Raw genomic sequence first — 18,365 nt, 5'->3', positions numbered from 1 at the left:
TATGAATAGATCCCAGCTCCTGTCCTCTTGGCCACTGTCCATGTGGCTCATGAACCACAGTGTATAGGGGTTTTTGTTTTTTCAAGGTAGGGTCTCACTGTAGTCTCTATCCCAGACTGACCTGGAACTCACTCTGTAGTCCCAGGCTGGCCTCGAACTCATGCTAGGATTAAAGGTGTACATCACTGTTGCAGTCAGGTTCATATTGCTGGTAGAAATCACCCAACCAAGAGCAGCTGTGGGGAAAAAGAGGTTTATTTTGGCTTACAGGCTTGAGGGGAAGCTCCACCATGGCAGGGAAAACGTTGGCATGAGCAGAGGGTGGACATCACCCCTGGCCAATAACAGGTAAACAATAGCAACAGGAGAGTGTGCCAAACAGTGGCAAGGGGAAACTGGCTATAACACCCATAAGCCTGTCCCCAACAATACACTGCCTCCAGGAGGCGTTAATTCTCAAATTTCCATCAGCTGAGAGCCTGGCATTCCGAACACCTAAGTTTATGGGGGACACCTGAGTCAAACCATCACACCATGCCTGGCGACACAGCATATAGGTTTAAGACCAGTGTGCCTTCAAGGGAGATGGTCAAATACAACCCTCAAGCTGGGTGTGGAGACCCACCCTTGTAATCTCAGCACTCAGGCTAAGGCAGGTCAAATACCATGAGTTCAGGATGAGCCTGGGTTACACAGTGAGACCCTGTTTTGAAACTGGAAAAAGGTCCTCCTTCCAGTTGATAGACATAGACATGGGTTGGGAGCTCCAAGTGAGGGTCTGCAACCATCCCCTGGCCCGTATTTGAGAGTTCCCAGACAGCCAATGCTAGCACTCAGGCATCTGTTTATATAAAAGGAAGTTTACAGAATATGTGGAGACATGCTTTGTGCCCTAATAGGTGATCTGTTTTAGAGAATGTTCCATGGGCTACTGAGAAGAATGTGAATTCTATGGAATTTGGGTAGACTGTTAAGTCCAGTTGACCTATGGTATTGTTTAGCTCCATTATTCTGTTAATTTTCTGCTTAGACAATCTGTTGGAGGTAGTAGGGTATTAAAGTCTCTGGGAACATTACAGAAGAGCCACAGGGCTGGGAAGGAGTGTCCTGAGGCACTGTCTCCACCCACCACAAAGACTGATGCATTCTGTAACCCTGTGATGAATACCAGTAACCCCACTGAGGAGGACCCTCCATGGAATGAATTAGGGGGGGGGGAATATAAGAGAATAACATGAGGGGAATGTGACCAACATGTTATTTGTTCATACAGTAAAGTTCATGATATATAGAATGAATAAACTATAAAGGGGAAAAAAGGAACTTCCTTTGATCCCCATGCCCAGTAGAGGGCACCCTGAGGCCGTACAGTGTGGATAGGTGGCAGCCATTCTTGTAGTCACTGGGAGGGTTCTGCAGAATCCCAAAGACATGTCAATTCTCTGCCACTTAGCTGCTGGTAACCCAGAGCAAGTTGCTTCTCTTGGCTCCTGACAGGTGTTTCGTAGAATGTACCCATTTGTGAATAATCAATGTCCTGATGTTCAAGTGTTTAGCATGGGGCTAGCAGTGCACCCCAGAGGTGATAAAACACTCTTGCCCTTTTTCACTTTTCAGGCAGGATCTCTTGTACCCCAGGCTGGCCTCAAACTTACTGTGTAGCTGAAGATGACTTTGTACTTCTGATCCTCCTGCCTCCACCTCTCAAGTGCCAGGATTTCCAGTGTGTACCACCCTGGATTTATTCAGTGCTGTGCGGGGTTTCATGAATGCTAGGCAAACACTCACCTGAGCTACCTCTCTAGCCCTACTATCGTCTGTAACCATTACCCCTCAGGGAGCCTCCTCTAAGAGCTCCTGTGCTTTGTCCTTGCCGGCCTGTGGCAAGAGATGCTATTGTACTGCTCCTGTTGCAGCCCTCTTCAGAGAGACAGGTTCAATCTGGACAGCTTGTCTTGGACACAATCCAGAACCTTCCATGCTGATCTTGGGCAGGCCCCCACTCCCTTGGGCTTCAGTTTCTTTAGGACAAATGAACTCCAGTTTCCTTTCTGCAAACCTGTCTGTTTCCAGTGGTCATTTGGCATCTGCAGATGGTGAGAGGTAGGCAGCCTGGGCTGTCTCTTCTGTCCTGGGGGGTGATCCTTGGGTTTCCTCCCAGGCCTCTTGTTTCCTGGGAGAGAAGAGTCAGCTCCAGAGCAGCCTCTGGCGAGGCCCAGCTGGGTTCACTTTGCGTCCTGGCTGACAGACATGTGCTTAGTGAGGAGCGTCATATGTTCTACGAGGTGAGGCCCTCTCATGTCTGACATTTGTCTTTTAAGTACAAAAGCTTTAGTCCTTGAAGGGTTCCTGTCCCCCTGGACTCCAGGATTCTAGACTCCCAGGAGCTTCAGGGAACTGGGGAACAGGGGGATTGAGAGGGAGTCAGGTAGCTCTTTTAGGCAGCTAGGATGACTGGGCCACTGAAGGCAAGAAAGTCTATGATCTGACGTCTTATCTCTTCCCTAGTTCCTTAGACCTGTTTGTTTTTTGTCTTTTGTTTTTTCACAAACAACCAGGACTCCTTCTGGGAGGGAGGTCTTTTCTAGGATTTAAACATTGTGGTTGGTCAAGTTCAGCCCCTGGAACTTGGTGTCATGGCTATCCTCTTCCTGAGACAGCCCCTAGCCCAGACTAGTCAGCTGTCTCTGTAGCTCACCAGAGCCGGAAGGTACAGCCCACCACCATGAGATTATTAATATGTTTGTGAGGGGAGGGCATGCACTCTGTGCTTCCTGACCTCTCCTAAACTTCTAGCTGCTGGTGAGTTCCTCTGTGGCTCGGCCCAACATGGGGACAGCTCCCCAGCCATAGCTCTTACTCTCCACATGGGCTCTTTCCCACCTCCCAGGCTCCCCAAAACAACCCATGACTTGGGACCATCTCTGCCCACAGATATCTCCTAGGCCTCCAACCCAGCCTTGGGCCCAGGACCCCCAGCACTGGGACAGAGAGGATTTGTGTTGTCCTCCAGTGGCTAACCATCTGTGTTCCTAGAGCTCGTAGCCCAGCCTTGGCCAGCCCATGTGTGAGTAACTGCAAGTACACACATAAAGACATGCCTGCACATGCCCAGAGCCCAGCTGCCAGGGTGAGCAGGGCCACAGATTAGCCAAAAGACAAACAAGGTTTCTCATTGTCTTTGGTGTAAAAGAGTTGTGCAGCTTTTTGTTTTAGTGTTTCTTGCTCCTGAACTGGGGGCCAGCAGCTGGACTGTGAGGAGCCAGGGAGTGGGTAGAATATTCGAGGCTTGCCCCAGGGACCTGTAAAGACAAACCCCATGGCCCATACCCAAGCTGGTATGAATTCATTGTCAACCAAGCCTGGTCCTTCCTCCAGATCCTGAATCATTCACCCAGTCTACACTCATCCTGGGGAGCTGGGCCCTGGGATACTGCCTTCTAGTCTCTGTCACTCATATCCTTCCTCACCAAACATGGTCACAGGCTGGAGAGGCTAAATGGATCAAGTGCTTGTCCCACAAATCTGGGTACCTGAATTTGCATATCTGGAATCCATGTAAATCTGTATGGTGTAGCATCTGTAATCCCAGTGCTTCTATGGCAAGATGGAAGGTGGAGCCCAGAGGCATCTAGCCTGGCATGTGTAGTAGTGAAAGAGCAACCCTTCCTCAAGAAGGAGGGCAAGGGCTGGAGAGATGGATTAGTAGTTAAGGCATTTGCCTGCAAAGCCAAGGGTCCCAGGTTTGATTCCCCAGAAACCGCGTAAACCAGATGCACAAGGGGTTCATAGATCTGGAGTTCATTTGCAGTGGCTATAAGCCATGGTGTGCCCATTCTCTCTGTCTCTCTCCCTCTCTGGCTATTTCTCTCTCAAATAAATAAGTATAAATAAAATATTTAAAAAGGAAGGAGGGCAAGAACTAACAGAAGGGTGCCTCTGACTTCTGCACACATGCACAGTATACAGAAGGTGGCCTCCAATGCTAACATGTGCAGTCATTCTGACTCACATGGCAAGTGTGCACACCCCCATGTGGATATGCCCCCAGCAAGGCCCAGCTGGGAACCTCACTTGGGATCTACATGGTGAGGCATGTGGGCAAAGAGCCCTTCTAGCCACCCAGGCGGAGACATATGGGTGACCCCTATGCAGCCTGGTCACATCTTTCAATGATTCGGGATATAGGGGAGGTGGAGATGGGACTGGAAGCCACTAGATGGTGTGCTTGAAAATTAGCTGAAGAGTACCTGCAAGCCTCTAGGGTAAACAGTGTGGGTACTGAGGAGAGAATAGAGGGAGCCCGCCTTGCCCCTGCCTCGTCTGAGGAGCACTGTGGAGGCAGGGAGGAGCACAGAACATCTTGCATAGTGGGAAGGAGAGCCTACCTTCCCACTGCTACCCCAAGGAGTTCCAATCATCTTCAAAGGAAGGAGGGAAGCCAACAAGACATTTCTTCCTCACCCTGTCTCCTTTGCCTTGTGGAAAACTGTTACCTGGCTTAATGCCATTAGTGGGAGATAGGACACTGGGCTTTGGTTCTAAGTGAAGATGTGAGTGAAGAAAATTCTCTTCTTGCTTTGGGAAGCCTCACCTTCCCACACTGGACCCAGTGGCTCTGTGAGACCTCAGCTAAGGAACCTGAAAACTAATAGTGCCTTAGTCTTCAGGCCTGCTTCCCCTAGTGCAAGGGAAGAAAGGGTCTGACTGCCACTCCCCAGACCTCTTAGTGCAGCAGAATTCTGTGACCCACACTCTGGTTCAAGTCTTAGTTCAGCTGCTGCTGAAGCCGGCTTGGCTCAGGCTGCAGTGGCAGCTGGGGCCAAGTGTTTTCCAGGGATCCCAGGCCTCAGCCTGAAGAAGCTGTGTGTATTCTACCCCTCTAACCAGACCCACCCAGCCCCTGTGGCCTGCTTAGTGTTTGCCAATGGTGAGTGACTAAACGTGCGATTGCGCCTGTGAATGCTAACAGAGTGAGAGGGCTGGGCGCAAAGGCCGCAGCCACTGCAAACAAGCCACAGCTCTGTGGTCCCTGCCCAGTGTATCCCTTGGCGAGCCATCTCTAGAAGAAAGCCTGCATATGTTTATCCTGGAAGCAGGTAGGACTGTGATGTGTCAGAATCACCTGGGAAGCATAAAGATGTTCCTCTTCCACTGTTCCTCTAATTCCATGGGTCTACACATGTCCCCGCTTGGACTAGATTATTTAAAAGGTGAGCTGGCACCAAACTGCCAAGTAAGCACTTCTCTTAACATTCATACCCACATGGTAATGCTATTCTCACTTTTGGGTTAGAGAAGCTTCTCTTTTCAGGTGGCGGTAACCTCTGGGATGGCTCAGAAGGCACCATAGTGTGGAGAAGAAGTGACAGAGGAGTGCTCAGCACAGAAATATCTCTATCACACCCTCCAAGGCTCAGGGTCCAGTGCGGAAGAGGCAGTGGAAAGAATGTAAGAACCAAAAGAAGAGTAGAACTCCTTATAATGCACTCTTCCACACACAAATGGCCTGGATACCCATGACCTCACAATGTCTGATACTACCTACACAAGACCCTCACAACAGGAGGAAAAGAAAACAGAGAGACTGATCGAGAGGGTGAATGGGGTATGATGGAGAGTGGAGTTGTGAAGGGGAAAGTGGGGAGAGGAGGGAGTTATCATGGTTTATTATCTATGATTATGAAAGTTGTCAATTAAAAAAAAGTTTTAGTTGGTGTGGTGGTGCACAACTTTAATCCCAACACTTGGGAGACAGAGGGAGGAGGATCGCCATTAGTTTGAGGCCACCCTGAGACTACATAGTAAATTCCAGGTCAGCCTGAGCTGGAGTAAAACCTTACCTCAAATAAATAAACAAATAAATAAATAAATAAAGTTTAAATAAATAAGTAAATAAAAGGTGATCTGGTATCTGAGTACCCAAGTAGCATTGGCAGGAACCAGTCAGGATTAGGACTGGGTCAAGCTAAGGACCCAATGTATGGCCACGTGTGGTTGTAGTAGGGCCATACATCTGTGGTCAACACATGGCCATTGTTAGACTTGGGAATATAGATACAGGCAGGGAGCAGAAGCTTGCTATTAAAAGGATCATCTGGACACTGGGGAGATGGCCTGGTTCATAAAGTGCTAGGCACACCAGCACAGGGACCTCAATTCAGATACCTAGCACCTATGCAAAGTCCAGTTGTGGTGAGATGTGCCTTTAATTCCAGCACTGCGCAGGAGACAGGATCCTTGGGATCTGCTGGCTGAAACAGCTCCCAGTGAGAGACCCTGTTTCAAAAAGAAGGTGAAGTCATCAAGCACAGTAGCTAATGCCTACAATGTCAGCAGTCGGGAGACAGAGGTAGGAGGGCCACTGTGAGTTCAAGGCCAGTCTGAGCTACAGAATGAGTTCCAGAATGGGCTAGAGTGAGACCCTGCCTCAGAAAAAGAAAAAAAAAGGTTGATAAGAGACTGAGGAAGACACCCATCATCAACCTCTGACCTTCACACATGCGTACATGTGTGCCCACATGTATATGAATATACATACACACCACACACATGCCAAGAAAAAAAGTAAAAGGCTCATCTGCTCATAAATGAAGAATGTGAGGGTGAATTGGCTCAAGAGGTCAGGCCTGAAGGACAGTGACCAGGGCTGGTGGTCTGCTTTCCTACCCTAGGACACCCCCTTCTGCACACTCCAGGCAAGAGCATCATAAGCGTCATTTTCTGGTACAAGATGGGCTTTTTCTAAGAGTCTATCCTTGTGGCCTGAGTAAGACACAAAAGGGACCAAGGGTGAGGTAGAGGAGTTGAGACAAGTGCCCTCCTGGAGCATCCAGGTGGAGAAACAAAAGCAGACCTAGCAAAGTCCAAGCCTGGGTCATGAGCAGAATCATGGTAGAGAAAGGTCGGGAACAGGAAACCAGCTGAGAGATCAAGATGCTCACAAGTGAGGTGGATTTATAGATGGGGGAAGAATGGTGGTAGCAGAAGCCACACTCACTCATACACACACACACACACACACACACAGGCGTGTGCTCACACAGCCGCCCCGAGCCTTGCTGGAAATAATCCCATTCTTTCACAATGACGACGACGACAGGGCCTCAGCTGCACAGGCGGTGGCGAGCTGTTACCTAGCACATCTGTCAGCTCCAAATGTGGAAGCTGTCATAGGGTTGTGTGTGTGAGTGAGTGTGTGCGTGTGTGTGTGTGTGTGTGTGTGTGTGTGTGTGCAGGCCTGTTTCTCCTAGGGGGTTGGGAAGCCTCATCTGGCCAAGGGAGATTCCCAAGGCCCGAGGCTCTCTGGAAACACCTTGGGTCGTGGGTTCATTCATGCTCCTCCGTCCCAGGTAGAGACCCAGGGTCAGGAGCTTGCCCACTGGGCCTTGGCTTCTGCTGCTTGGCCAGGTCCTGGGTACTCACTTGGTGTCTTCACTTGTGGTAGAAGGATGTTACTGGGTGTGCTCACTTGTATATGGGTGTAGTCACTCTCCTCTTTTGTGGTGGGGTGCCAAGGTAGAACAAGTGCACCTGGCCTGATGGCATCAGGGATGACTCTTGTTCTGCTTACTAGGGCACACTTTCTGTGTCCAAGTCTCTGACTTCTGTGAACATACCCTGGTCTCTCTGGGGCACTGAGGACATTGCCCTTCTGCAGCCTGCCTTTCTCCCAGCTACTTCTTTGCTGGGCCTGAGGGTGGACCTTGGGTCCTGACTCAGGGCTTCAGGAGGTTTGTGAATCTATTCCAAGGAGTACAGATCAGTGCAAAGCCCAGAGGATACAATGCCTAGCTGGCTTCTGTCAGAACCCTTCAGGTGGAACTCTGCCTTTCTCTCTGGACACCCTTTCCAGGTTTTCACACCCAGTGTCAGCACCTTCTTGTCTTTGCCCTCCCTCTAGCCACAATGGAAATTCCTCATAGAAGGGTTTTCCAGCAAGCGTGGAGAAAGCCTCAGATATTTCCCAGCAAGGAGGGCACCTGTCTCCCTCTGAGCAAGAAGAAAAGGGACCATGGACCCAAAGTCAGCATTCTTCCCACAGTACCATGTCCCTCTTCCAATTCAGCCCTCCCTTGACCCACAGAATGGAACTGACCCTTTTGAGACCTGAACACAAAGGCCCTGACACCCACAACACTGGCGGGCACCCTTTGCACTGCCTGACCTCAGCAGAGCCCATCTTAACCCCTGACTCTTTCTGGAGCTCTCTTCAGAGCCACTATCCTTTTGCCCAAAGGTTAGAGCAATGGTTAAGCAGGGTTTTGAGAGTAACACTGCTCAGAGTAGGGGCTTTTGTCCAAGAGCAGGTCTTGGATCTGTTTTAGGCCCTGACTTTTTAGCAAGGGTAAAGGCCACCGCCACGGAGGTGTTACTCCAGGGGCCTGGGGCTCTCTGTAAGTGTGTGTGTGTGTGTGTGTGTGTGTGTGTGTGTGTGTGTGTGTGTGTTCAGCACACGGGCCTGGCCTAGACGTCAACTATATGTATGTAGTGTGTGCACATGTATGTATATGTGTGTAAATGTCACCTGAATATTAATCATATGTGGGTATAAACATTGAACTTCTCTAATGTGTGGAGGGGTGTTATCGTGTATGTACAAATGTTCCTATGTACAATGTTCCAGGTATGTATGTACATGCCAATATTGGTTTGGGCACATACCCATGAGCCTAGTTAGTGCATAGGAGTATAACTTTGAGAAGTATGAATACATATCAGTCAGCCTTTTTTTTTTTTTTTTTTTTTTTTTGGTTTTTCGAGATAGGGTCTTGCTGTAGCTCAGGCTGACCTGGAATTCTCTGTGTAGTCTCAGGAAGGCCTTGAACTCACGGCCATCCTCCTACCTCTGCCTCCTGAGGGCTGGGATTAAAGGCGTGCACCACCACACCTGGCAAGCATTTGTATTTTAATAATCATGAGTTTATGTGTTTAAGCCACATATTACATGTAACAGTGTTCACATGTGATTATATGTGATTGTATCTAACCACATACTGTGTCCCTGGGTTGTCCTCAGTTTATAACTGGCTACGCATGCATGCACATAGGGTGTTACCTTCCAGGGAGGGACCCATGCATATCTGAACGACAAACTTAAGTAGTGTGCATGTATGCCTGGGTGTGTGCCACACGATTTTTATATGGGCAGGGGTCCTTAGAGAGATGGGTGTGTTCAGACCTGTGACTCAGGTCAACAATTGTGTGTTGGCAAACTCTGGCTACCCCTTAAGCCATGTTCAGCAATAAGGAAATGCTTAAATGTGTTTGTTAAACACCAAACAGAACAGTGACAAGATGCCAAGCCCTGTGGTGGCTGCAGCAAGTCAAAGAGTTTTTTTCTTTTTCTCTGTCTCTATCTCCCCACTCTCCAGCATCTTGTCCCCTCTCTGGCGTCGTTCCCTCACACCTAAGCCCAATGGTGTTTTTCAGTCTTTCAGCTGTTACCTCAGTCCCTCCTCGCCTCATTCCCGATTCACTCCGTTGCTATAGGTATGTTTGAAACCCCAGCGTGGTAGATTTTAATTAGTCTTCCTACAGATGGCCAATTAACATTCATTACTTTTGCCTTGAGCGATTAATTATGAGTTTGGATAGAAAAGGAGAGAAGAGGAGAGGAAGATGGGCAGGTGAATGAAAGGAGAAAAGAGAAGGAGGTTTGATTGGGAGTTTGGAATTTTTACATAGAGCAAGCTGGTGGGGGAGAGGGTGGGAAAGAGGCATTTGAATCCACTCGCTCCCAGCAGCCTCCCTCGGCCCACAGCTGCTCAGGGCCCCTAATCGGCTTGGCTGGCCCAGCCCTCCAGGAGAATACAACTCACACCCTCATTTGGGGGTTCTTAAGCCTTTGGTGTGCCCTGACCCCAGCCCTTTCATATTCCCGGCCTCTTGTTTCTTGTGCCAGAGCTGGGTGGGAACTGTGTCAGGAATTGTCTCAAATGCAGCATATAACCCAGAAATGAAGCTCTGCTGATGTTCACTCTATCCTAAGATTGTAGAGGTTCATTGTAGTGGACAGATGAGGAAACTGAGGCCCAGGCAGGAAGTGACTTCCCCCAGCTTGGGCATCTCAGGAAGAGGGTTCAGGTTTGCTGACCACTGGGCTCAATGAGGATTTGTAGAAGTACATTGGGCAGGGGTGTAGCTCAGTGGTAGAGAGCGTGCCTAGCAAACACATACCTAGGGATTTGATTCACAGCACCACAAAAAATTAAAATGAGGGGCTGGAGAGATGGCTCAGCAGCTAAGGTACTTGTCTGTAAAACCTAAGGGCCAAGGTTTGATTCCTTAGTACCCACGTAAGCCAGATACACAAGGTGGCACATGCATCTGGAGTTCGTTTGCAGTGGCTGGAGGCCCTGGCATGTCTATTTTCTCTCTCTCTCTCTATCTGCCTCTCTCTCAAAATAAGTAAATAAATAAAATTTAAAAGAATTAAAATGAGGGCTACAGAGATTGCTTAGCAACCACTTGCCTGCAAAGCCTAAGGACCCAGGTTCAATTCTTCAGTACCCACATAAGCCAGATGCACAAGGTGATACAGGCAGCTGGAGTTCATCTGCAGTGACTAGAGGCCTCAGTGTGCCCATTTTCTCCCTTTCCTTCCCTCTCTCTCTTTCTCAAATAAATAAAAATTTTTAAATAATTAAAATGAAATTTGAAAGAAAACAGACTTTATAGCCAAGTTGGTGTTGCAAGCCTATAATTCCAGCACTTGGGTAATGGAGGCAAAGGATCAGAAATTCAAGGCGAGCCTGAGCCACATGAGGACCCTGTTTAAAAAAAAAAGACTACACCATTTACAATCCGGTTTCAAATGCAATTCATTTCCTTTGGTGTGTACCTACCTGCTGAATGCATGTGTGACTTCCAGCTCATAAGAAGCTTCCCTGGGTGGCCATGTCGGTCCAGGAACTGCATCTGTGTTCCCAGCACTCCATCCACACCAGCCATGACAGGAAGTTCCCAAATGTCAGTGCTGGTTCTTTTGGGTGGTAGGGTTACCAAGGATTTTTTGTCTTCCTCTCTAAAAGTATCCGATTTTAAAAAATTCTTTAGTGCAAACATCTTACTTGAACACTACAAAGTATATAAATATGACTACATATTACTTAAAATTCTTTCAAAATATTTTGTAGGGCTGGAGCAATGGCTTAGTGGTTGAGCACTTGCCTTTGAAGCCTAAGAACCCCAGTTCAAGGCTCGATTCCCCAGGACCCATGTTAGCCAGATGCTCAAGAGGCACATGAATCTGGAGTTTGTTTGCAGTGGCTGGATTCCCTGGTGCACCTATTCTCTCTCTGTGTGTCGATCTAAAATAAATAAATAAAAATATTTTGTAAAAACAAATAAAAAAGGAGTTCATGCTAGCTTATGATCTTTGAAAAAATAACCCACAAATACATACATTAGAATTTTAGCACTTGAGTCAGCCTACCAGAATTTGGGCTTCAATTTTGCAGCTACTTAATGTCCTCATCTGTTAGGTAGATTAGAAAGAGTGCTCAAGTCATTGAGTTCTGAGGAGTTGCTATAACAAACACGGAAAGTCCTAGAATTTGGATTTAGAAAGAGCTAAGTAAATTTTATCTAATATTAGTAGCAATAAAATATTTTATAAGTTTCTTTTGAATATTTTGTTTATTTATTTACTTATTTGAGATAGAGAGAGTGAAACAGAGACAAATGGGTGTGCCAGGGCCTTCAGCCGCTGCAGAGGAACTCCAGACACATGCACCGCCTTGTGCATATGGCTTACATGGGTACTGAGGAATCAAACCTGGGTCCTTTATGCTTTGTAGGCAAGTGCCTTAATTGCTAAGCCATCTCTCCAGTCCCCAATCATAAAGTTTTAAATATTAGTATTAGGGGCTGGGGAAATGTCTCAGATGGCAAAGTGCTTGCTGCATAATCACAAGGACCTAAATCCTGATTCCCCGAACAGCATGTGACAGGAGACCCTGGGACTCACTGGCTAGTTTAGGTCAGCTTCAGTGAAAGACCCTGGCTCAAAAAATAGAGTGGAGAGCAATTGAGGAAGACCCTAATGTCAGCCTCTGGCCTCCACATGCACAGAAGTACAAGCGTTCCCAACACACATAAGCACAGATGGTGCCTGGGTGGTAAGGTTTTTTCGAGGTAGGGTCTCACTATAGCCCAGGCTGACCTGGAATTCACTATGTAGTCTCAGGGTGGCCTTGAAATCATGGTGATCCTCCTGAGTGCTGGGATTAAAGGCATGTACCACCATACCCAGTGGGATGGTGAGATTTTAAATAAGTTTTATTTATTTTGCTTTTTTTTTTTTTTTTTTTTTGAGGTAGGGTCTTGCTGACCTAGAATTCACTACATAGTCTTAGGCTGGCCCAGCTTTTTTAGTTTTTTGGTTTTGCTTTTTTAAAAAATACTTTATTTGGGCTGGAGGGATGGCTTAGCAGTCAAGGCATTTGCCTGCAAAGCCAGAGGACCCAGGTTTGCTTCCCCACGGCCCACATTAGCCAGATGCACAAGGGGGTGCACTCATCTGGAGTTCCTTTGCAGTGGCTTGAGGCCCTGGCATGCCCATTCTCTCTCTCTCCTTCTCCCTGTTTCTCTGTCAAATAAATAAATAAGTAAATAAAAAGTATTTTTAAAAATACTTTATTTGGAGCCTGGTGTGGTGGTGCATGCCTTTAATCCCAACACTCCAGAGCAGAGGTCAGAGGATTGCTATGAGTTCGAGGCCAGCCTGAGAATACAGAGTGAGTTCCAGGTCAGCCTGGGCTACAGCGAGACCCTGTGTCAAAAATACAATAAAAGGGGGGCCTGGGGACATGGCTTAGTGTATAAGGCATTTGCCTACAAAGCCAAAGACCCTGGTTCGATTCCCCAGGACCCATGTAAGCCAGATGCATCTCTCTTTCTGTCTATCTGCTTCTTCCTCTTTCTAATAAATAAATAAATTAAAGTGTTTTTTAAAAAAGGCTGGATGTGGTAGTACACACCTTTATTCCCAGCACTCAGGAGGCAGAGGTAGAAGGATTGCAGTGAGTTCAAGGCCACCCTGGGACTACATAGTAAATTCCCTAGAGTGAGACCCTACCTCAAAAAAAAAAAATAAAAAATTGCCAGGCATGGTAGTGTGCACCTTTAATCCCAGCACTTGGGAGGCAGAGGCAGGAGGATCACCATGAATTTGAGGCCACCCTGGGACTACATAGTGAATTCTAGGTCAGCCTGGGCTAGAGTGAAACCCTACCTCTGGGAATAAAAAAAAAAAAAAAAGGAGAGGGTGCTGGAGGGATGGTGCAGTGTTTAAGGCATTTGCCTCAAAAGCCTAACAACTCTGGTTCAATTCCCCACTACCCACATAAAGTTCAGATGCAGAGGATGGTGTGTATATCTGGAGTTCATTTGCAGCAGCTAGAGGCCCTGAAGCACCCATATTCTCTCTGTCTGCTTGCAAATAAATAAAAATATTTTAAAATTATTTTATTTATTTATTTACTTATTTGAGTGTCCTGGGGGAGAGGCAGAGAGAGAGAGAAGAGAAAGGGAGAGAATTGGCACACCAGGGCTTCCAGCCACTGCAACTGAACTCCAGATGCATGTGCCACCTTGTGCATCTGGCTTATGTGGGTACTGGAGAATCAAACCTGGGTCCTTAGGCTTTGCAGGCAAGCGCCTTAGCCGCTAAGCCATCTCTCCAGCTCAATAAAAATATTTTTTAAACTATTTGATTTTGGATGGAGAGATTGCTCAGGGGTTAAGGTGCTTGCCTGTAAATCCTAACGGCCAGGGTTCAATTTCCCGCTACCCACATAAAGTCAGATACACAAAGTGGCACATATGTATGGAGTTCCTTAGCAGTGGCTAGAGGCCTTGGTGTGTCCATTCCTCCCCCCCCTCCCGGCAAATATATAAATAAAATATTTTTAAAAATACTTTATTGACTTGTTAGCAGAGAAAGAAGAGAGAATGTGGGAAGAACTATGTACTGTGATGTTTGGCTTGTGAGGGAAGGAAAACACTTTCATCAGGATTGATCTATAAGTAGTTTGTGTGAGAGAGAGTAGAGAGAGAGAATGGACATGCTAGGGTTTCTTGCCACTGCAAACCAATTCTAGACACATGTACCACTTTGTGTGGCTGGCCTTATGTGGGTACTGGGGAATCAAACCCAGGCTGACAGGCTTTGCAAGCAAGCACTTTTAATTGTTGAGCCATGGCCTCATCCCAGGATTTTCTTATTTGTTTGCTTGCATGTTTTTGAAACAGGGTTTCCATTGAAAGCCTTAGCTGACTTAGAATTCAGCCTTGGATTCAGGTAATCCTGCCTCAGTGCTGGGATTGCACGTGTGCCACTGTGCCTGGAAATCCTGTGGTTTTAAGTTTCCGCTTCTACTGCACTCAGAGCTGTGATAACTGTGCTATGACAGTCGTATGGCTCTGCCCCCAGAGGTCTTCCTCGTACCTGGACACCCTCCCTCCAGAAAGCCCCCTCTCTGTCCTTTACTGTCTTCCCTTCCTCGGCTTACCTGCTTCTGGACTGTACCTGATCTGTGTTAGACCTCTCCTTGCAGAGGGGCTGTGGGGCTCACCACTAGAAGTGGGGTTCTCCACTAGAAGCCTGACCAGCAGGCGCTAGAGCACAGTGACCCCGGCCAGCTGCCTCTTGCCCTCGCCTAGCACACTTCGTCCCTCCTCACACGTCAGCATGTTCACAAGGACGGGGCCAACTTTGAAATTCAATTACCCTAAGTTCAGTTTTTCGCATGTGAATGTGTGTTGTTTGCATTTGCATGTTCATATTTTTGCTATTGTTTTTCCAGGTAGGATCTTGCTCTAGCCCAGGCTGACCTGGAATTCAATATGTCTCACAGTGATCCTCCTACCTCAGCCTCCAAGCACTAGGGTCAAAGATGTGTGCCACCACATGTTTGTGTTTGTGTGTGTGTGTGTGTGTGTGTCCACAGAGACATGTGTGCACACACATGTGGAGGCCAGAAGTTGGAATCATGCACCTTCCTCAATCACTCACCACTTTATTTTTATGAGACAGAGTCTCACTGAACTTGGAGTTTACCAACTAAGCTAGTTAAACTAGACAGCAAGCCCCAGTGACCTCCTGTCTCCACCGTTCCAGCATTGGAACTCCAGACACACGTCACCAGGCCCCACCCATCATTTGACATGGGCGTTAGGGATCCGAACTCAGGCCCTCATGCGTGTACAGCAAACACTTTACCCGCTGGGCCATCTCTCCTGTCCCATTACCCTCATTTCTGAAACAGAATTGCTATCTCATTTGGAGCCCCTTTGCTCAGGCCATGGACTGACTCCCATAGATCATGTGTCCATTCTTTTTTTTTTTTTTTTTTTTAATTTTTATTAACATTTTCCATGATTACAAAATATATCCCATGGTAATTCCCTCCCTCCACACACCCACACTTTCCCGTTTGAAATTCTATTCTCCATCATATTACCTCCCCATTAAAATCATTGTAATTACATATATACAATATCAACCTATTAAGTATCCTCCTCCCTTCCTTTCTCCACCCTTTATGTCTCCTTTTCAACTTACTGGCCTCTGCTACTAAGTATTTTCATTCTCACACAGAAGCCCAGTCATCTGTAGCTAGGATCCCCATATGAGGGAGAACATGTGGCGCTTGGCTTTCTGGGCCTGGGTTACCTGACTTAGTATAATACTTTCCAGGTCCATCCATTTTTCTGCAAATTTCATAACTTCATTTTTCTTTACCGCTGAGTAGAACTCCATTGTATAAATGTACCACATCTTCATTATCCACTCATCTGTTGAGGGACATCTAGGCTGGTTCCATTTCCCAGCTATTATAAATTGAGCAGCAATAAACATGGTTGAGCATGTACTTCTAAGGAAATGAGATGAGTCCTTTGGATATATGCCTAGGAGTGCTATAGCTGGTCATGTGTCCATTCTTTATCTGATAAACTGTGGAGGGGTTAGGTGGTGGACCCCAGAACACATGATGAAAATATGGCTGTCTGGGGGCTTGAGTCTCCTTCAATGGGGGGGCCTGGTTCGGACAAGAAATGACTGGCATCTTTGAAACTGTGTTGCTACCGTGTGTTCCCTCTCCACATCACTCACACTGTGTTGTCAGCCACTCCATGCTAAGCTCCGTCAGGGGGTCACTCGTGCTCTTTCTGTCTTACTCATGGTCCTGCCCCAGGCCCAAGCACAATGCCTGACACAGAGTGGGTGCTGAGTATCCGCTGGCTCTGGAAAAGTAGGCACATCATGTAATGGCAGTTCTCCATTATTTATCAAGGTCTAATGGAAATGCACAAGGTGAATACATATGAGAGATTAGGTTGATCTGGAATTCACTATGTAGTCTCAAGGTGGCCTTGAACTCATGGTCATCCTCCCACATCTGCCTCTCAAGTGCTGCGATTAAAGGCACGCACTACCATGCCCAATTCATTTTATTTATTTTTATTTTTAAAATATTTTAATTAATTATTTTTGTTGTTTTTTTTCAAGGTAGAGTTTCAGTATAGCTCAGGCTAATCTCTCATATGTATTCCCCAGGACCCAAATTAGCCAGTTGCACAAGGAAGCACATACATCTGGGGTTTGTTTGCAGTGGCTGGAGGCCCTGGTTGGCCCATTCTTTCTCTCTACCTGCCTATTTCTCTCTCTCAAATAAATAAATAAACATAAAAATATTAAGCACACACACAAAGCCAGGTATGGTAGTGCACGCCTTTAATCCCAGCACTTGGGAGGCAGAGGTAGGAGGATCACTGGGTTTGAGGCTAGCCTGAGACTATGTAAATTCCAAGCCAACCTGGGCTAGAGTGAGACCCTACCTCAAAAAAAAAAAAAGAAAAAGAAAAGAAAGGAAGGAAGGAAGGAAGGAAGAAAGAAACAGAAACAGAAACAAACAAATAAACAGAATATAAGATTGGTTAATAGGTCTCCTGGACAATGGAGGGGTAGACAGCAAGACAGCAGGGTGAGAAGGGCGGGGCAGAGCCACACGGTGCAGATGGCCCGCGATCTGTCCCTGGGGACGAGGACGGTCTCTGAGGAGGGTAGCAGAAAGCTGCCCTGGGTTCCTGAGACTTTTTACCTCAATGCTAGTGTGCTTATCAGAGGAGGGTTGGCAGCAAGGTGCTGGCCCTGGGAGCCCCGCTGGAAGGTCAGAGACCAGGCCAGGGTGGGTGGCTGAGTACCACTGCTGAGGGAGCGCCCTTGTGCCTCTGTGGAAGCAGAAGTCAGGAGGATGAATGTCTGGACATTAAGCAGGAGGGAGGCACTGGAACCTGGGCATGGGCATGATGCAGAAGAGGAAGCCCTGTGGACTCTCCTTCCTCTCTGGGGAGAGATCATTGCATCATGGAGTAAGACAAAATGGGAAGAGGAGAGCTGGAAATGTTGGTGCATTGGCTGATCTGGTGCCTTTTTTTCTCCCTCCCTCCCTCCCTCTCCCTCCTTCATTTTCTCTCTCTCTTTCCCTTACCCAGAAGGAAGACCATGAGGTCCACCTAGGACCAAGAAGGGATGTGCCTCAGTGTGAGCATAACAGGCACAGGAGCTGAACATGTTTGCATGTTAGCTATCTGTTTTTTACTTAACATACTATTTCAGTGTTCCTGAAATATCTTTCATCTTGCTGTTACCGTTTATTTGTTGAGATTAGATTTCACTATGTAGTCTAGATTAGCCTTGAACTTGCGATCTAACCCAGGTTAGCCTCAAATTTAGGATCCTCCTTAACCCTCTGGACTTTTAGGCATGCACCATGACCTAAAATACCTGGCTGTTGCTGGAGTGTTTTTTTTTTTTGTTGTTGTTGTTTGTTTGTTTAATATTTTATTTATTTCCTTGCAAGAAAGAGAAATTGGTGTGCCAGGACCTCTAGCCACTGCAAACAATGTGCTACCTTGTGCATCTGGTTTACTTGGGTACTGACAAATTGAACATGGGACCTTAGACTTCATAGGCAAGTACCTTCTTAACCAGTATGCCATGTTGTTGGTTTTAGCAGAGTCTCACTTTAGCCCTGAAACCCTCTGAAGTCCAGGCTGTTCTTGAACTGGGTGATCTTCCTATCTCAGCCTCCCAAGTACTGGGATTACAGGTATGAGCCACAAGTTGAGTAATTATGGCCACTATTTATTGAGAAAAAAACCCAACATTTCCTCTAGCAGGGCATGGTGACACATGCCTTTAATCCTAGCATTCAGGAGGCAGAGGTAGGATTGATATGAGTTCAAAGCCACCCTGAGACCATGTAAATTTTCCAGGTCAGCCTGAGCTAGAGTGAGATCCTACCTCAGTAAAACAAAAACAAAAACAAAAAAAAGTACTCTAAATTGTATTTCTC

Source organism: Jaculus jaculus, chromosome 6 (genome assembly GCF_020740685.1).
Source record: "Jaculus jaculus isolate mJacJac1 chromosome 6, mJacJac1.mat.Y.cur, whole genome shotgun sequence".
NCBI lineage: Eukaryota > Metazoa > Chordata > Mammalia > Rodentia > Dipodidae > Jaculus > Jaculus jaculus.
Note: the sequence above shows the minus strand (reverse complement) of the source record.